The sequence below is a fragment of the Uranotaenia lowii genome, chromosome 2 (genome assembly GCF_029784155.1).
Source record: "Uranotaenia lowii strain MFRU-FL chromosome 2, ASM2978415v1, whole genome shotgun sequence".
Lineage (NCBI taxonomy): Eukaryota > Metazoa > Arthropoda > Insecta > Diptera > Culicidae > Uranotaenia > Uranotaenia lowii.
In genome coordinates, this window is record NC_073692.1 from 124,758,574 (window position 1) to 124,773,206 (window position 14,633).

General features: G+C 37.2%; 1 protein-coding gene across 4 annotated transcripts in view; it reads right to left on the minus strand.

Moving 5' to 3' along the window:
• Window positions 1–14,633, minus strand: part of LOC129744770 (rap guanine nucleotide exchange factor 2) — an 86,715-nt gene that overhangs the window by 63,442 nt on the left and 8,640 nt on the right. Inside the window, exon 1 of one of the 4 annotated variants that reach the window (XM_055737469.1) lies at window positions 12,410–12,556. The exons of the other annotated variants lie outside the window; for them this stretch is intronic. The gene's annotated coding sequence lies outside the window, so the exon portion shown is untranslated. Of the gene's footprint in view, window positions 1–12,409; window positions 12,557–14,633 lie in introns of those variants that run through there. 4 annotated transcript variants of the gene reach the window in all.

Sequence of the window (14,633 nt, forward strand, 5' to 3'; positions counted from 1 at the left end):
CAATCTTCAAATCATTATTTTGCAAGAGAGGACAAAACATGAAGTCATCGGAATGAAATATTATTATTCTTAGTATTCATTGAGATTGAATTAATTACGAGCGTTAAAATCCCAGACAAAACAAAAAATATTGAACACTATTGAAAACACATTTTTCCATAGCCTGAGAATTAACGAATTTGGCATGACGAAGATTTTTGATGCGATAAATGCGTCTTTGATACTTTATATGCTGGTCGAATTCAATTATGTTGTCGTTAAAATGTAACAAATCGTATATGAGAAGTTAAAAAAAGGAGTTGTGTACGGATAATGATCTATTATAGGAAATAATACCATTCGCATCGCAAAAAATTGGACTGCGCACTCATAACTGCGAAACTTGTGCGATCTGTCAAATCAGTATAAAATCTGTCGGTTTTCTACACGCTAACCGCTTTTCAGTTAAACTTTATACGGATAACTCCGACTGCAAAACATAGCACGAAATCCAACATTCAATGAATGATCGCTACCGTGTCGTCGAACTCTAAACTTATTTAAACAACTACAGCGTTTTCTTTTTTTTCGTGAATTTGTCCGCTGATTGACCCCATCGCAAACAGTTTTTTTTTATTATTCATTTTTCCGTGATTTCGACCGCTGATTGACCAAGCTCAAGGCAAACACAATTTTTTGTTTTATAAACAATAGATAATCCGATAATAATATTTGGTATACATGTTTGTTTGACAACTTTTTATTAAATCATCTTTAAATGTTTTCCGCTTGTTCATCCGATTTAATTTCAGTCGATAAATAATCCTTATGTAGAACAATGCTCATTTTTTTCTTGAATACTGTAATTTTTTTTACAGTGGTACCCTACGGGAGCCCAAAAAAAGAGTGGATCAGCAATACTCAGATTTTCTACATTCAAAGAAGAGGCTGCAAAATTTAAATGCCGCTCAGCAATAACTCCATGTCGAAAATGTGCTGGCACATTCATTATAAAGCTTAGTTCTTTTAGAAATGGGACACTTTCTTTTGCTAATAACTCGTTTACTAGTAATCGGACATTCAAAATTTTGGCAGCAATTTGTTGCCTGTAAAAAGTACTATCCGACCTATTTTTTTCAAAATTTAAAAATAACGCGTTTTTGAGATATTTACGATGCAAAAGAAAAAGAAAAAAATTATTTTGCACAGTTTCATTCAAAATCCATCATAATCAATTTGATAGCTGACAAAACCGTTGATTATTCGAAGAATTACTGTATGTAAGTGGTGGAAAAGTATGCAAATACTGTCAAAAACGTCCACAAAGTTCAAATCAAGCATTGGAGTGAAGCATATTATCGGCAACTTCGGCTAAGGGTCATCAGAAAATCAAGTCTCATACCAGCATTTTTAATTTTCAAAAAGCGAAAAACTAAGAGTAGATCGCTGAAATTTCCAAAAATTTTTTTTCGTCGAATAGCAAAGTGTTGCCTGGTAATGAGTCATTCAAACCATTCCTCAAACACTAAATTTTTGCTAGATCTACAGCTCGTATGCTTTATATCTGCTTCCGAGGCTATGGGACAGATGATTTCTGATGAACGACAAAACTTATGAAATACCCTATTTTAAACAAATTCCAGCGTTTGAATCCTATAGCACGTCTGCTCGTGGCAAGGTCCCGAGTATATTAAAGTATGTATTTGCTGGTTATTTTGTATAAAATATAATGATTAGCCAAAAATCTGCTCCTGTGGAAAAAAACAACAATTTTCAAAACGAAAACTATGATTTTCGCTGTTTTCAAAAGCCTAAAAAGAGTAATCTTTTATGTACCCTTCGCAAACTACGATCTATACTAACCTATTATACTTTCAGTTTAATCTCATGATGGTTTTACTTCGTTACTGCCAGAGTTTGCCAGCAAAAATTCCATTAAAAACGCCCAAAAAGTGGCTAAAAAGTAATCAAATTTGTTAATTTCGAAACAGCTGTATCCACTAAATTGCCCTCAGTTTCTTTCAAAAGAGAAGTATTGGTCCAAAAAGTTGCGGAAATTGAAGGAAGAAGGTGTAGCCACCTAAAATACAAATTAGACGAAGTATTAGTTTTAAAAACTGATCAATATCATGACTGAAAAAAGTGTGCGCTAGCCGATGGGAGGTACCAAGAATAAAGTGGAATTTATTCTTACAAAAAAAAGTTAAATATTTTTTTTCAAATTTTTTCATTAATCATCATAAAATTACCTTCATTTCCTTCATAGAAAGTTTTTAGATCAAACGAAAGGTTTTTGAGATACACGCATTCGTAACTGTCCCATTTCTAAAAGAACTAAGCTTTAGCAAAGATGATATGATTGGAAACTACTGACATAAATACTCGAGCTCCCAAGCAAAATGATGCAGATAATGAGAATTGAACTCACCACAACTTTTATCTTCATCTTGCCAATCTAACAGCTTCACCACTGTACTACATGAGCATGAGCCAGATAGTGAACGAAGGTTGAACGAAGAGAGGAACATGAAAATGTTTTTTTTTTTGGTTCCTCCAGTCATAAGCAATGCGCTTGCGCTAAGAGGTTAATGCCGGTGATTTCAAATCGAATCAACGCCGCTGGCGTTCACATCTTATGCCAATGGCGTTTAGATATTGAGAACTCATGATTGGGGTAAATACTGAATTTTTGGTATATTTTTTAGATCAATTCTTGAGCCTGGAAAAAATCGATAAGATCGGTTTACTTTGGATTCGATTTTTCGATCATTTACTCTCGTATAGCCGGCAATATAAAGAGTACAGATTTGATTCCAAACAGTGCCAGCTATTAAGCATCTTGTAGGAATCGATACTCAGAATAAAATCGCCTTTCATGAAATATTTGTCTGCAAATTTCGCTGTATTGAGTACATTAGAGAGTTTAGAAACTTTTTTTTAAAAAAAAGATTTTCAGAGATCATCTCTATGCTCAGAATTTTTAGATGGATTGATCATTGGACCTGTTTATCGGTATTGGAAATCGTTATTCTTTGAAAATTAAACAATCCTATTTCATCAACCATGGATTCTTGTTGAAGTTGTTTTATTCAGACCTAGATACATAGATTCATTGAAGACATTTACAACATACAATCGAAGCTTGGAAAATAAAAAAAAGTTCAGATATAAATATTATCATTTCAACTCTATTGTCTCATTTGACGGAACTACCGATAAATTTTTCTTTACTTCGTTTTATGTCACAGTATCACGAAAACTATAAATGGGCCTAAAAGTTTTTTGATGAAGTTCGTTGATAAAATTCATCACGCTTGAATAGTTACACGAATGGAATTCGCTTCAACTTCTGAGCTTCTAGATTCTTTTTTTTTCGATTTTAATGACAAGAAAACTTTGAAAAAAATAAAGAAGTGAATAAGGTTGTAAGACACAAAAACTTGGCATTTTTTTTTTCGCTGGAGGCATACAATGCATTACCTTTGCCGTACAGGGTCCTCTATATTCGTCTAGATCAGTGGTGAGCAACCTTTTGAATCAAAGGTGCAATTTAAATTTTTAAAATTAAGGGGCGGGCCGCACTCGATTTTTTTTTTCAATAATTAGCAGAGCTTCACATCATTTTTAATAGCTACAAGTTTTTGTCGAACACAAGTCTGAAAAAGGTCAGGAAGGAAGTCCGTTAAAAAATAAATAGTCATCACCAGATTTTTAATACCTGTAGTTTAAAAGGTGCATCACCTTACTTTGTCATTTGCGAATCCTTTGAGTTTTGTAATTGATTCTTGGCGAACATTCCTTCTATTACCCATAGAAATCGTTTGCTTTTTTTTAATTAAAAATGAAAAATGCCTTTAGATTTCTATCCTTTATAAAAAAGGTTTGATAGTTTTCTAAGAAAAATACTATTTTGAAAACTATTCTTCAATACTTCCATTGAAAAAACCTTCTGGAGCTTTTCAGTAGTGATAACTAATAGTTAGATAAATATATATTATGGATTTAACTGTCTTTCAGCGTTGCACATTGAATCGCTATTGAAATTCATAGACTGTCTGTCATTTTTTACACAATTTAAAGTTGTCCTCAAAGCGTAGATTTTTTTCCGATAAAATCACAGAAACATATTTAATTTCAAAGATTTTTATGCAACTATCGTCAAAGTTACAGTTTACATTCGTAATTTCAGACATTTTGTAACAAGTTTTGAAGATTTAAATTTTAATTTTATTTAGATGCCACTGGTATAGGATTTCTGAAGCATTTTTATGACTTTGGTAATGTGAAGCTAATCAAACGTAAAATTACTCAACTTATCGATGTTTGGAAATAAATCTATCAAATTTCTAGAAAGAGCATCACAAATAAAGGTCACAGGCCGTTTGGATCGAATCTCAGAATCAATTATTTTTGTCACAACCTAAGAATTTATGTTCACCGTTTTTTATATTGGCATGTTGATAAAAAAATCTAAAATCGTTCACCGTAAAATGGTGATCAAACTTTCATAATTTTCGTCAATATTCAGAAACAAAAATATCTCACAAGCTTTTGGTCTTTTTATTTGCCAGTAACTAACAGAAAGCTAGCCGAATTTTATAAAATAATTAAATTTTCCAAAAAACTGAGCATATTAATTATATTACTTTATCTTTGCTGGAAATTAAAAATAGTGTCTTAAATAAAATTCCGAAATTATAATATACGTCTATTAAACGATATACCAATATAAAATATTGCACTTATGCTTTAAACATAACATGATATATAAGACTGGCCCAAATTTGTATGGGATGATTTTTACAACATTTTTTCAACGCAATACTCCCTAGATTGCATTGCATTTAGTTGAAAAAATGACTTTCTGAAAGTTTCAGGTCATTTGGCAGAAGCACGAGCTGGTGCAAAAGACTTGAAATTTGTATGGAGATTTTCGGCAAAATGTATGAAAAATCGACATACTTTCACTCTTTGCGTTCTAAAATATGTTTCCAGTATACTAGAATGCTCAGAATTTTTAAGGAATTGTAGTTCAAACAATGACAAATAAGTTTGTAGAAAATTGTGACGCGATACGAGTTGACTGTGATGAGTTATTTGTAATTAAATGTGGGATTTTTTCGCATTTCATCTATACATCGGGAACTGTGTACAGATGGATTATTAGTACTAACTTGATCGCATTGTCACACAATGAGAATAACAGATAGAAAGTTTGTGTCCTCGGCAAAGTTGTAGCTTATTTTATAACAAAAATCCTTGCAAAAAGTTGAAAGAAAGGTTTGAAAAACTATGAACTGCTGCATTGTGTGACAATGCGATCAAGTTAGTACTAATAATCCACCATAGCACCGTTCACGATATATCAAAGAAATGCGAAAAAAACAAACATTCAATTGCAGATATCACATCACAGTCAACTCGTATCGCGTCACAATCTTCTACAAACTTGTTTGTCATTGTTTGAACTACAATTCCTTCAATTCTGAGCTTTCTAGCATACTGGAAACATATTTTAGAACACAAAGAGTGAAAGTATATCGATTTTTCATATATTTTGCCGAAAATCTCCATACAAATTTAAAATCCTTTGCGCCATCTCTTGCTTCTGCCAAATGACCTGAAACCTTCAGAAAGTCATTTTTTCACCTGAAGGCACCAACCTAGGGGTGCCGCGTGGAATATAAGGATTTTTTGTTATGGGCCAGTCTAATGATTTAGGCTTAAAATTTTAGATAAAAGTTAACAATCTGAATGAATGTGTGCCAAGGGCATATTTGATCAAGTCATTTTTAAATAAAATCTATTATAGATAAAGTCGAGACATAAAAATTTGAGAAAAACTTTGCGGGCCGCACAAAATGGTCTCACGGGCTGCGCCTTCCTCATCCCTGGTCTAGATCAAGGATTGGCAAAGAGCCAAAACATTATAAAGTCTGCTTCATTTAATATTGGAACAAATTCTTTTGCTCATTGTGGCGCTCCTAGTGGACGGATTTGGAAACTTTTTTCACCCACGTGTCGGGAAATTCATTACCTTTCACCATGTATTTATGTCATAACACCAAACGATAGCATTTTGTAAACAACCGCCATGGAAGCCGAACGAAGAGATCAAATTGTGCACAGTTTTCTTGAAAATCCATTGTTGTCGGCATCGAAGCTAGCTAAACAGCTTAAAATGCCCAGAAATACCGTATGGCGTGTTATCAAGCAGTACAAGGAAACATTGACGACGGCTCGGAAGCCGCATTCGAAGCGTCGGAGTGGAACTGTCGACCGGAAACTGCGTGGGAAAGTCATCAAGGCCGTCAAGAGGAATCCCAATCTTTCAGACCGCGATTTGGCCAATAAGTTCCAGGCCGCTCACAGTACGTTGCGACGAATTCGTCTCCGGGAAGGAATAAGGTCATTCCGAGCCAGCAAACAGCCAAATCGGACGCTGAAGCAGAACAATGTGGCCAGAATCCGTGCTCGAAAGCTGTACGACCAAGTGCTGACCAAGTTCGACGGATGTATTCTGATGGACGATGAGACCAACGTGAAGGCGGACTTTGGGCAAATCCCAGGTCAAAAATTTTATTTGGCGACGGCTCGGGGGGATGTACCTGCAAAATTTAAGTTCGTGTTTGCGGATAAATTCGCCCGCAAGTACATGATTTGGCAGGGGATATGCAGTTGTGGACAGAAAACCAAAGTCTTTCTCACTGACAAGACAATGACATCAGAAGTCTACAAAAAAGAGTGCCTACAGAAACGGATTCTGCCGTTTATTCGTGCCCACGACCGTCCAGTAATGTTTTGGCCGGACCTCGCAAGCTGCCATTACAGCAAAACGGTTATGGAATGGTACGCAACGAACGGGGTCAGCGTAATACCGAAGGACCTCTACCCCCAAACTGCCCCCAGTTCCGGCCGATAGAGAAATACTGGGCAATCACGAAGCGGAGGCTTAAGGCAAAGGGAAAACTTGTTAGGAACATGACTCAAATGAAGAACTGGTGGAATCAAATCGCCAAAACGGTGGACGAAAAGGGTGTGCGCCGCCTAATGTGCCGTATTACGGGGAAAGTACGAGAATTTCTTCGAAACAGCAATGAATAATTTTTTAAATTTTTTTTTATGAAAAAGTAAAGAAAATGCTACATTTGTATGAAAAACAAATTATGAATTCGTTAATAAATGACTGAACTACACGCAATTGTTTGTGTTCCAATATTAAATGAAGCAGACTTTATATGAAGAAAATTTCCAAGTTGGAATGAAGCAAACTTTATTTATAATAGTGATCGCTAAAACACATTCCATCGTCAGATTAGCCAAATCCGAAAGTTTTACTAACTTCACTTATCCTCCTCGTCCTTCAAAATATATAAATTTCCAAAAGAGTGTTGATCCAAACGAGGGTTAGATCGAGGTTTTGGCGATTTACTTTTGTGTCTTGAATTCATGTTAGAATTTAACATTTTGAATCTTGGAGCAATTCTTATCGAATATCTATACTCAGTAGGGTGACAGCCAAATAGTCATGTCAAATTTCGAAAATCGATCATATACATTTTGTAGATCAGCCCAAAAAACTGACCTGTGCAAAATTTTAGCTCATTTAGGGGTGATTTAGGGGTGCCTCGCTCAAAATTTCGGTTTTCACCTTACAAAATTACCAAAGGAAATAGGAAAAATTTAAATTTTGATGCCAAATGACTTGAAAATGCCCGAAACGTCGAGATCTCGGAAAAAAATCGGGTCAAAAATCGATTTTCTGGGACGTTTTCCGCAAAATCGGCCGTTTTTTTTTCGGAGAACCAACGGAAAAATGTCGAAATCTGGTGTTATCTCGAAAACAATATATTTTTGTAAAAAATCGACATGTACAGTGTCGGAAAATAGAATAGGACCGCTCTAATGCAAAATATTCAAATCACCTTTAAACTGCCAATTCAAATATAATAATATGCGACACCTAGCGGCAAGCACTTATTGTAGTATGCCAACTTTATATACTGCACTTTTGTTGCAATCAAAGCAACCCGTTTGTTCTACTCGAACAGAAACCTGTCAGAGGGTGAAAAAAGTCGCATCATAAAATAAGACCATCGGTTCGGCTGTTCCGGCATTTTCAGCGCTCTAGATTTGAAGAAAAGGTGTTGTTTTCGGTGTTGTTTGTCCATTTTCGTGTCCTGGTAAGTATTTCCCATAAAATTATTCATGTAAATCATGAAAACAAACAAAAAATAAAGATTTCCTTCCTCCTACTCTGTTTTCAGCGAAAAAGCGATGGGTCGGGCACAGCACTGCACGGAGGTCCAGTAAGCGATCATCCGGAATCTGTACAAGGCTGGCAAAAGCCAACGCGAGATTGCCGACTACTTAGCAAAGTCGAAAACTTTCGTTTTCAACGCGCTTCACAGCACCGGCAAACGGGAACTGACCGGCCGCCCCCGCAAAACGACGCCGAAGGACGATTCGGCAATCCAGCGGGCCTCGCAAAAGGACCCTTTTAAAGCGTCCAAGCAGATCAGAGACAAGCTGAACTTATCCGTGAGTTCCCGGACGGTTCAGCGACGGTTGGCGAAGAATGGACTAGGAGGAAAAAGTACCCGGAAGGTGCCGATGCTGACGCCGAAGCACTTGAAGGCGCAGCTGAAGTATGCAAAGGACCACTTCGATTGGGTCGGTCCGGAAAAGGAGAAACTATGGAGAAATGTGCTGTGGTCGGATGAGACCAAAGTGAACCTCATCGGCTCGGATGGAAAGAGTTGGGTCCATCGCCCACTCGGCTGTGCGTATATGCCCCAGTATACAAATAAAACATTCAAACATGGAGGAGGTAGCATCATGGTGTGGGGGTGCTTTTCTTGGTACGGCGTGGCTCCTTTGTACTGGATCGACCGGATTATGGACCAGCATCTCTACGCCCAGATACTTCGGGAAGTAATGCTGCCACACGCCGAGTGGGAGATGCCCCTAAAGTGGCTGTTCCAGCAGGACAACGACCCCAAACATACCGCTAAAACGGTTAAAAAGTGGTTCCAGGATAATAAGGTAGACGTTATGGAGGGGCCAGCACAGTCCCCTGATTTCAATCCCATAGAGAACCTATGGGAAATAGTTAAACGTAAGGTGTACACCGAAAAATAAGAAAACAAGCAGCAGCTGTGGGAGAGAATCCAGGCGGTGTGGTACGCTACCCCGGTGAGAACGTGCCAAAAGCTGGTGGAGTAGATGCCGAACCGGGTGCGTGAAGTGATGCGTAATAAGGGTTATACCACCAAGTACTAACCCTGCAAATCGATCACGGTATGGATTAGTCAGTAAGTATGCTTAAAACGAATTTTTAAATAAAGGACAATTGTTTTAACTATAGATGATTTTAATTTCTTCGATTCGAATGCAACTCGAATTTTGAAATTTGGTCCACCCCATCCTGAGATGATCGGGTTTGAATTTTAAGTTCGGTTTTTGAAAATGTCCTAACTTTAAGCTAAATTTAAGTCATATAATTCCAATATTAACATTCTGTCAAATACATACAAAGAAGGTTTTGCTCACGATTTCGTGAATGAGATTAAAAGAATTTCAATACGTAATAAGATGGCTGAGATATGGCCGATCAAAATTTTCATATTTTTATGGGGTGATCCCAAACTTTTGGCCGGCAGTGTATATGGTCGGTTTGCAAAAGTCGTACATGATTTTTTTTTCCTATACATCTATTGCCACCCTAATTTTCAGGTATGAAATAAATCTTCAATTAGTTCGGTCTAAATAAAGAAGTGAAAAAATACAAGTCTGTTGAAATCTAGAAGACGAAAAAATTGATATCATTCATTTTTATAACGAAAGAAGTTACTCAATATACAGTTTCTTTTTGTATTATTAAGGAGATTCAAACCCAATTATCAAATTAAATGGAACAAATAAGTCCAGAATACATCTTTTTTTTATTTTCCTCATCTCTCAACATCGAGTTGATTCTTTTGCCCAAAAAATCTTAATTCTTAAAAACCCATTGGGCGGAATATTAAATTTGGCTGAATTTATCAATCGGTCGTGAGGTTTGATTTGATAGTTATAAGTTTATAAGACGTCTTTTAACTCTAATCCTCTGTGAGGGTCAATATGACGCTATTGGGTGTTAGGCGACTTCGGGGGCATCCAAATAAAAAAAAATTCGGAAACCCTCAACAAGTTCTTGAAATCTTTTATTTTGTATCATTATTTTTATATGGATGCACCTTGAAAACCCAGGTTAAAAACTCCCTTATCTGACCTTGAGTGTCAATTTAACAATCCTCGCTGTAAACCGCTAAATCCCTCTTGTTTCTCAACAGATTTTTACTAAATTTATAGTTTTGGAAACCTCGTAATGTAACTCAAATATGTATGTTTCATTACGAGGTTACCAAAACTATAAATTTTGTAAAACTCGGTAGGGAAACAAGAGAGATATAGCGGTTTTAGGCGAGGAGTGTCGAATTGCCACTCCAGGCATTGTAACGGATAAAAATTTCGAGGATTTAGGGTTAGATAACCTTTTTTAACACTTGTCTTATCTTTGGCGTTACACCATATGTAAATCTGATAGGAAAATTCCCAGGCTGCAACTTTATCGAAGACATTGAAGTGATAAAAAACAGAGAGAAACTGAGTTATTATTATTCTATTTGAAAAATCTATTGAAACTTTTCATCGCTGATTGTACTAAGACCAGAAATAGTATACTGACTACTGAGTTATTTAAAGAGAGTTTAAATGGTGTTGGTTAAAAAAGAAATATTTTACATAAGTTTGATCAAGATTATCTAAAGAAAAGTGCATGTATGTGGTTTTATTATGAAAAGAACTGGCTCCTGCTTTTCTTGAAAATTTAGTAATTTATATTTTGAGCCAAGTTTGTGTTGAGATTTTTAAGAACAAATATTTGGGACTAGGATTGAAGTTTTGTCCCAGAGACACCGTGGTAAGTCAGTAGTAGCCAGTAGAGCAATCGTTGTATGTGCATGAAAGTTAGAGCCAACACAGTAGATTCTGTAGTTTCGCTAGAACAAATGATGTCAAATTCCCCCTACAAACTTGAGGGTCGTTGAACGACCCCTTAGAGTTAATCAAATGAGTTAAAATTAGGTTTATGTGTTCGACCGGGAATGATATATAATAATTTAATTTTGGCTTTTTCGGTCTTGGATGCAGATCAAACAACGATGGTTTTTGAAATACCCGACGTTTCGACCAGTTTTGTTGGTCTTTTTCAAGGGAATTTTCTGTCTGTTGTTTTTGCCGATGGACTAAAACGTTGGACTAAAACGAAATCGACAAAAACAACAGAAAGAAAATTTCCTTGAAAAAGACCAACAAAACTGGTCGAAACGTCGGGTATTTCAAAAACCATCGTTGTTTGATCTACAGCCAAGACCGAAAAAGCCTAAATTAAATTATTATGAGTTAAAATTATTTTTGAATTACACTTTGGTCACCCTAGACAAAGAAGCGTGCAAAGCTTTGGTTTCAGTTTGACACAGAAGAGGAAAACTCAATTTTCCTTACATCAGACCGGCTCTTATCAAGCAACGAGTGGGTTGGGTCATTGCGTATTTCGGGACAAGCATTCACAAAGATTGATTGATTGGAAACCACAATTCGTTGCTTGCTTGCTAACTCGGTCGCGGTAGTAAACTATAGACGGAAGATCGTAGTCATACACGACGCGGCCTACAAGTTGTTTGAAACACCAGCAATAATCATATCGTCACATGGCCGCTTTCAACATAAACTGCTGCTGCACCTCAACAACCACGATTGGAAATAATGTGGTTCTTCAAGCGTTCCGGCATTATTGGCCAGCAGCAGCCAACAGACAGACGACGTGGTTAAGCAACACTTCAAGCTCAGAGTCAGCTCGACATTATTATTACACGATGCAGCTCAGGGAGCAGGAACTGCTCACGTCAAGCGGTTTCATTTGCGCGAATACACACTGGTATATTGGTTTCTGTTTTCTACACCCACCAGAAAACTGGGTGTTTTTTTTTTGCTTAACTGTTTTTAGTGGCTCCGGTGCGTGTCCACCCCCCTTAAATGAAAGCTTTACTGAATTTTGCACTACTCGGTTGATGATGATCCTCAAGCATCCACAACAGCACACCTCTATATACCCATTCAATTCCAGTTATTCACATTCCAGCAATTTTTCACAATCCCAGTTCGTGGTCGACTTATGAGACTGCAGTTTTGTGGTTAAAGGTTTCAGGTTTCAGGTTTATAATCGCCTTTGTATTCGTTCTTAACGGTATGAACCCGTTCACTGTCACACATATTCACAAACCATTAAATACCAATTTATCGGCAGCTTATGCTTCTTGGCCACTTTCTGAGCAAACGCTATCTCTAAATCCGCTCAACATATCCATAGCAATAAATCAATCATCACCTTTTACCCCAATCTAACACCAGCACTGATCTCCGAACATATTGATAACGCACCGCGGATTCATCAACAAGTCTCAACTCAAAAAGACCGTCTAGCGCTACAGGAGAACCAAATCACACTGAAGCACCATTGAGTAATGCTCTCCACTCCATCGAATGGTGGTGTACCACAAAACAGGAAAAAAACGACGACCCATGTCGTGGATATTTACACAAACACGCACAGCCAGCGGAACAACTCCAGCAGTCGTTTTGGGAAGGGGTGGGAGGGCGGCGCTGTTTAGCGTGCCTTGGAAGTTGGGAGGGCCATCCCCAGCCAGCTCTCTTTTTGCTGGGCCAAGCAGCTCTGCTGGCATGACAGTACAGAATCAGCTCACTCAGTCAGCCAATTTCAGCGCTAATGTACCAACAGAAATACAAGACAAGGTAGACAGTAGTAGAGTCTACTAACTACTGCACACCTTAGTTATTTTCACCACGGCGGCGGACAAGTATCATTTGTAGATACCTACCTTCTATACTACTATTGGTATTGAATGGTTCCGCAAGGGATGGCATTTTTAAGGTTATCACTAAAAAAAATCGCTTTAGTTGCATTCAGTATAAACTTTGCAAAACAAAAAAAAACTTTTTGTGGAAAATTTTTTGAACAACTTTGAAATAGCATTTGAACCAGTCTTCCGAAAATCACTCGGAAGAAACGCTCATGATAGGTTTCTAGTTGGAAACATTTAAAGCCGATTGCTGCTGCCTGTTGTTCCCTAGAGAATCGGCAGAGCGACAATGCGAAGTCAATGTAAACAAGATTCAAAAGCGAGAGCGGACTCGCATCTAAGTCGATCTCTCAAGCTCACTACCTGGTGTATCAGAAGTGATTGAGACACTTACTGATACAAGATCCAATTCGAAAATCCACTCACTCACTCACTCAAACTCAATCAATGCGGCCTTGCATCGGTTCATACTGCCTGCGTACTTTCTGGCAAAGCGGCAGAAACATATGTTCATATGTACTGCCTGCGTGTTTGAATGGCTATTTTAATCCTCCCCAACAACAGCAACAACAAAGCAAGATGTATCAGGCAGACAGCATTCGATCATCGATCAGTAAACGAGTGAGTGAGTGAGTGATTGAGCAAGAAAAGTTATTGACTGAAAAAAGAAACTGAAAATCAGGTAGCTCCTCACTCAGTTGAGAATTCCAACTGGAGAAGAAACGTCTCTCTTTCAAATTTTATTTCTTTGATTCTCGGAGCAGCGCTGTCGAACACAATCTTTGCCCCACTGGGAGATAAACCAACCGACAATTTAAGTTTTGCTTTCGCTGTTGAAAACGTTTCAGTGTCTCTCATGAGAATTGAGTGATATTCGGAACACTGATTTGAACTTCTGTATAGACAGGTTTTGAATTTTTCAATATTTTTTTTAATTCGTAAAATACACTATTATGAATATTTTGTTCTGAATAATCAACATAATTTTTGTTTCTTCTGTGGAACTGAGCCTGGTAATGGGTTTTGTGCCAATTTATAAATTCTTTAAAGGAAATTTTCCGCTGAACAACTTTGTCGGAGACCGTAACATCGTATCTTGTTGAGCAAAAAGGTTATTAGGTTTTGAATGAGGGCATGTCTTTTGATAATGTAAATGAAATAAATTCAATTGACATCACTGCGTGTGCATCGCGAAATATTGCATGAAAAGTAGTCAAGCAATACCTCGCTAGACACCGAGCAGTGATGTCAATTGAATTCATTGTTTTTCAATGCCAAGAGACATGTCTTGATTCAACACCTATAACTTTTTTGTCTAATAAGATACGAAGTTACGGTCTAGGACAAAGTAGTTCAGCGGAAAATTTCCTTCAGAAAATTTATTAATTTGCACAAAAACCATTAGCAGGCTCGGTTCCACAGAACAAACAAAAGAGATGTTGTTTTTCAGTACAAAATATTCAATTTTCCCATATTTTAAATACCGTGCGGGACGTGATGACCAGAATAACGACACAGTATTTAATATACTACTATAAAACTTTATTAGATGACAAATACTTTAAAATCGCAACTGTAGTTAAAAACTGCCTATTCGTCACACGCCGGAAATAGGATTGACGTTTCAGTTGACAGCCGATGGTGCTTCCGCCAAGGGACAGTCTAGCTGTCCTGGTGAGCCAGCTGAGTGCAGAGTTGCCAGTGCTGTTATTGTTTTCCTCAACACCTCCC